General features: G+C 43.8%; 2 pseudogenes; one reads left to right on the forward strand and one right to left on the reverse strand.

Annotated features, from left to right (window-relative positions):
• Nucleotides 1–785: 785 nt before the first annotated feature.
• Nucleotides 786–1676, reverse strand: LOC147447499 (monothiol glutaredoxin-S17 pseudogene; annotated as a pseudogene).
• Nucleotides 1677–2436: 760 nt separating this feature from the next.
• On the forward strand, nt 2437–3603 carry LOC147447500 (mitochondrial adenine nucleotide transporter ADNT1 pseudogene; annotated as a pseudogene).
• The last annotated feature ends 2363 nt before the right edge of the window (nt 3604–5966 follow it).

The raw sequence follows: 5966 nt of genomic DNA on the forward strand, positions 1-5966 counted from the left end.
CCAGGCTGGAGGAGACCCTATAGACGATCTCAGCTCTACTTGTGGGCTCGGGCTTGGGGTCGGGCTCAACAATTCTTTTGAGTTCGGCCTTGGGCACTCTCCTGCTCATCTACTAAACTCATACAAAATTGCAAGAGCAGTCAAACACTAGACCAGGGGCAAGATTCGGATCGATGGCAAGGCAAAGGATTGCGATCGGTGGCAAGAAGACGGATTGGGATTGTCTAGGATTGAGTGATCGAAGCTAGCACTTGCACGTACAATACCCCATATTGTAGCAACAAGCCTGCATGATACAATCAAGCATTGGATGGCCTGTACCGAAAAGCACCTGCATAGACGAGAAGACAGAGGTAGAGGCGATGGCGAGGCAACTTTACACAGCTTGCCGGTGAGAGAGGAAAGTGTTAACGAGATGGGATGGCTGCAATAACATACACAAAAACCCTCACTTCTCTGTGTGTGTGTGTGTGTGTGTGTGTGTGTGTGTTTGTTGGGTCGTGCCAATTTCCTGCATGAATTGAAATGGGCTAAAAAGTTCAACATTAAGACAAAAATCCACCACCAGCGAGTATCAAGCTGCCTAAATGAAGGCAAGATCAAACAACTCAAACGCTTGAGAGACCATAGTTCTCAAATATTGCACTATAAACATATGACAAAAAGCCACAATTACAAGGTCCAAAGAACTGTAAGCATTTGGGTACTTTAATGATTCGGGTACTTTAATGATTCGGGTACATTAATGTGTAAATTTTGCACAAAACTCATGAAGGTTTTACCAATTATGAGAGCTCTACCTTCAGCTCACCGCTTGCTTTTAGCTCCAGAATGATGTCGCACCCTCCTATTAGTTCACCATTGTGATAAAGCTGTGGATAAGTTGGCCAGTTGACATACTTCTTGAGACCTTCTCGAACTTCATTATCACTAAGAATATCAAAGGTACCAAAAGATATACCCTCCACTTGCAGTATGCTCACCACCTTGGAGTTGAAGCCACAACACGGTGCATCAAAAGAACCTTTAATGAAAAGCGTAGTGGGCAATGAATTTATCAAACTCTTTAGTCTACGTACTTTCAAGACTTTCTTTATGGACCACTTCTTTCTCCATCAGTAATTCCTTCAGCTCCCCGCTCTTATACATCTCAGTGACAATATCACAGCCACCGATGAATTCACCAGCAATATCCAGTTGAGGGTATGTTGGCCAGTTAGAGAAAGATTTGAGACCTTGCATGGCTCCCTCATTTGCTAGAAAATCAAAGCTTCCAATTTTGACGCCAAGATCTTTAAAAATCTCTACAACCTTGCGGCTGAATCGGCCACACTTTGTCTCATTGGGTGAGCCCTTCATGAACAACATCACTGGCTTGGAGGCAGCAAGACTCTGCAGCTTTTCCTGCAAAAGCTCACCCTTGCCTGCCTCTGAGTGATTTGCAGACACAGCAGAACCATTCATCTTACTTGCATATGTAATTTCCTCTATTTCTGATATCTTCTTGTGACCATCTCCAAGGCCTGTAAGCTCAGATACCTTTTGAGCCAATTTAGTTGGGTTGGCGTCCTCCAATTTATTTACCAAGACACCATTCTGAGAGTATCGTTAACAAAATAACATTCATATGCAACTATGCAAACAAAAAGATAGCGAAGCATTGACAAGAACCCCATGTCTCGATCACACAAATCTGCCATAAAGAACTCTGAATACTTGGTATAATGAATAGAATCCCTTCCATCACTGCTAATTGATTAGTTTATTGAGTCTGTGAATATCGTAGTCCTTGGGGTTGGAGTTTTCCGCCCCCTCTGCGAGCACCCATACACGTGAGTGATTGGGCTACGTGTGTGTGTGTGTGTGAGAGAGAGTGAGAGAGAGAGAGAGAGAGGAGCCTCGCAGCATAGAAACAGTGGCAGATGCATGACACAGCTAGTACGTGAGTGGCGACGATAACAGCAACGTCTGGGATTTGAGTGACACAGCGATTGGCCTAAGTGAATAGCCGTATGTAAACCTTAGGAAAATTAAAGTAAAAAAATGTCTCCCAGTTCCCAGTCAACTTTAACGGTCCGGGTCAGAACCCGATAACGAGCTCAGGACTTGTCCTGTGAGAGGCAGTGCCTCTACCATTGCGTTGAACGCTCGTCCATGCCTACAAGATGCGAGCAGTTGTATCTCTCTTAGCTTGACGCGCTAGCCACCCCATAAACTGTGTGACCGGCTATGCCGATTACCTCCACCTGCACGGGGCCAAGCACCCCGATACTTAACCATTGCCCAGGCACGTGTGGCAGCAGCTTCCAACTGAAGGCATCCTTGTCCTTTTTTTCAGCTAGCTCGCCCCATCCAAGTGGCTCTTCCTCTCCTTCCCTTTCCTGACTCGACTTGCCTCCATTAGCTTTCTGGACTATTTCTTTTCTCTAGTTCTCCATGGTTTCTCAGACAGAGGCCACAACTTCCAGGATACAGAAGGAGCATGCACGGCATCATAGTAGCGCGAAAGAGGATTTTTCTTTTCATGGAAACGTAGGCTTTTGCCAAATATCTCCTCTTTATGCTTCTGGGGAAGAATCGGCTGCCTCCACACTTGCAACTCTTACTAAAGAAGCAAAACTTGCAACTGTTGAAGTCAAGGCTCTAGGAGATAAAGCACTGGCCGTTTGCAAGTCTCTCATTGCTGGAGGTGTTGTTGGTAGAGTTTCACGTAGTGCTGTGGCTCCACTTGAACAATTTAAGATTCTTCTTCAAGCTCAAAATCCATTGAAGACTAAATATAATGGCACGGTGCAAGGCTTGAAGTACATTTGGTCAACCGAAGGCTTATGTGGATTTTTCAAAGGGAATGGAACAAACTGTGCTCAAATAATTCCTAACTATGATGTGAAGTTTTACATTTATGAATAGGCTTCCAGTGCAATCAAGTGGTTGTACAGGAGGGAGACTGGGCAAGAGGATGCTGAGCTTACACCATTTCTAAGACTTGGAGTTGGTGCATGTGCCACAATGTCTGCCAGGTATCCTATGGAATTGGTTCGGGGTAGGCTTGTAGTGCAGACAAAGGATTCACCAATGCATTGTCGAGGAATGTTCCATGAAGCGTCAATGATAATGAAAGAGGAAGGACCATTAGCGATCTACAAAGGTTGGTTGCCATCTATTATTGGTATGATCCCATACATGGGTTTGAATTTTGAGGTATATGAATCACTCAAAGACTGGCTGGTGAAGAGGAACATAGAAAGCAAGCCAAAATAGAATGCTGATTTGAGCGTCCTTACAAAACTTGGATGTGGAGCAGCACCAGGTATAGTGGGCCAGACCATGGCATATCCACTTGATGTGGTACTAAAGAGGATGCAGATGGTGGGATATTGGAAGGGTTCCTTATTTATCATTATTGTGGTTGATCAGAAGAAGGCACCGGTTCAGTACACTGGGATTATTTATGCTTAGAATGTTTGCAATGTAGGGTTTGGAGCCTTGTACAAAGTCCTGCTTCCGAATTTTGTCAAGGTTGTTCCTTCTATTGTTTTGGTGTTTCTGACATATGAGGGGATGAAGGATCTTCTTGGAGTCGAATGCCAAATATCAGATTAAGTCAATCTGCAATTAGCAATAGCAATAGGATAGAAGAGATTGTACATGGACAAACAATGTGAAAGCACATCGGCCATAATACTGATTGTAAGAGTCTCAAATTTTTTAAATGAGGGAGATCTAAATGATAAGTCCGGGTGTGTGCTAGTAGGGGGACCCAATCACTTTTACTCTTTTATTACTGAAAATCAAGAAAGATACCGCCAATTGTAGGAGCTTCCATTCGCTGAAGCCATTAGGGTTGCCAATTGCATGAGCCGGTAGCTGTCAGGAGAACAGGTAAAGAGGCAGTAGCAAAGACATGCATAGAGGAGCTTTTGCAGCCCTTGGCGGACGGATCTCAAAGTGTGGTTGTGCTCTGTAAGGACAAAGCCACAGATGCTCTTATGGTCTACAAGGCGAACTCAGTTCATGCCTCCACGAGCAGACGACTAAAGAGTACAAAGGCTGTGGTGAAACTAGCTGCTCTCACGATCATGCCGCAGTCACGAAAGGAGAAGGCTGGTCCTTGTTGGGAATAAAGTCTCAGGCAGCAAGCTACGGATGGTGGGACGGTTAGACCATGCTTCTTGGTTCTGGTAGGGGCAGGTAGGGATTGATTATTGTGTAGTTTTGCTTTGTGTCACGAGGTAGTACTGCTTCGATTATTCTGGCTGGAAGAATCCGCGAAGTATCTACCTAATAAAAAGAGAAATGGCCCAGAAGATAAGTCTGGGTGTGCGCTAGTCTGATGCTTTCATATAAAAAAAGAAGAGGGAGAGGGAGAGGGAGAGAGAGAAGTGTGATTTAGCAGTAGCGCCTCTCTGGAAGTCTCCTTTTGTTGCATCTACCTGTCCCCAACAGAAATTCTGAACTCTTGCCTCGCAGGAGCGTGTGCTCTCCCTCCCCTGCCTCACTTAGTCCAACAATCACCACAATTCTTCACATTGGATGATTAATTGGGTTGGGAAAAACCTACTCAAGCCGCAACACCAGAAACGATGGTGCGACAAGAGATTAGGTCAGGCTACGTCAACATGCAGAAGCTCTCCTTGTGACAAAGGACAAGGTCGCGTGATGCACATCAACACAGATATGTAGATCCTACAACGTGCACGATCTCCGCCTCCTCAGCCTCTTACCTTCCAACCTTCCCTGGCCATATATGATCCCCTTCTCCTCTCTCTCTCTCTCTCTCTCTCTCTCTCTCTCTCTCTCTCTCTCTCTCCTCCATCTCTCTCAATCTCTCTAAAACAAAAATCCACACCGGTGCGGGCTCTTTCAGATACTTTTTTTTGAAAGAGATTATGAGAGCGAGGAGAGAGAAAGAGAGGGGGAGGGGTTGAAACAAAAACCTAGGTTTAGTGTAGTCCCACCTGCAAACTTTGAGATTTACCTCTAAATTTTAAATTTGAAAGTGAGAAAACATACAAAATTTTGAGAAATTTAGTGTCATTTGGTGTAAAAACCTTCAAATTAAATTTAGTAAATTTACCACTAAAATTCTCATAGATAGGTTTGCCAAGCCTGTTTTCAGAACAAAGTTTTTTTCGAGCACTGGTCCCTGCCCATACGTGAAAGAGTCCGCGTCGCTTTCAAAGAGATTTTTTGAAGGGTTTTGTTTATACTATATAGTTGTTGAAAATGACAACGGTTGAACTTGAAGACCTTCTTGCCTCATCTATTGTGAGTTTCCTTGCCCAACTCCTTCAAAACCAAATTTGTCAATGATTAGGGACCCTGAGAGTTACCTTTCCTAGCCAACACAGTTGTCTGAACGTGGCACAATGTTGTTTGTTGTAGCACAACCAACCTCCCGGTAACCCCTTAGAGGGGGTTACCTTATGCCACATCATTCTGCAAGAGGATAGATGCAATGCTAGACTACCATCCATTTGAATTTCTACGATGCACTGATGGACGTACAACTCCCAAACAATAGATAGAGTACAAAATTTAATATATACCATGATGTGGATTTTCTCAAAAAAATAGCCTCATTGCAATAATAGAAGTATTTTCAAATTTCCACCATTTTCTCTAGAGTAACTTAAAATGCATAGTATGTTATCGTACATCAACCCACAATATCTTGAGGTAGAGCAAGAGAGAGGAGAAGAAGAAGAAGAAGAAGTGAAGAGAAGCTCAAGCTCCTAGACTCTCCTTATTCATGAGATTTGTTCAAGTGGCAACAACCTTACTTTTAGTGTAAGCCCTGTGGTCCTACATGTAGGGAGGTAGGAATAGGGGATTTATATCCATTGGAATCATGGTGCCACTATTCCCAACAAGGATCAATGGTGATAGAAATGAGCTTCCAATATCTGAGGGTAACTAATTTCAAGAAGAGGAATATCAACATGCCATTGTGTGAGTTCCAATTG

This window comes from Adiantum capillus-veneris, chromosome 11, assembly GCF_014529385.1.
Source record: "Adiantum capillus-veneris isolate H3 chromosome 11, ASM1452938v2, whole genome shotgun sequence".
In the NCBI taxonomy this organism is placed as follows: Eukaryota; Viridiplantae; Streptophyta; class Polypodiopsida; order Polypodiales; family Pteridaceae; genus Adiantum; species Adiantum capillus-veneris.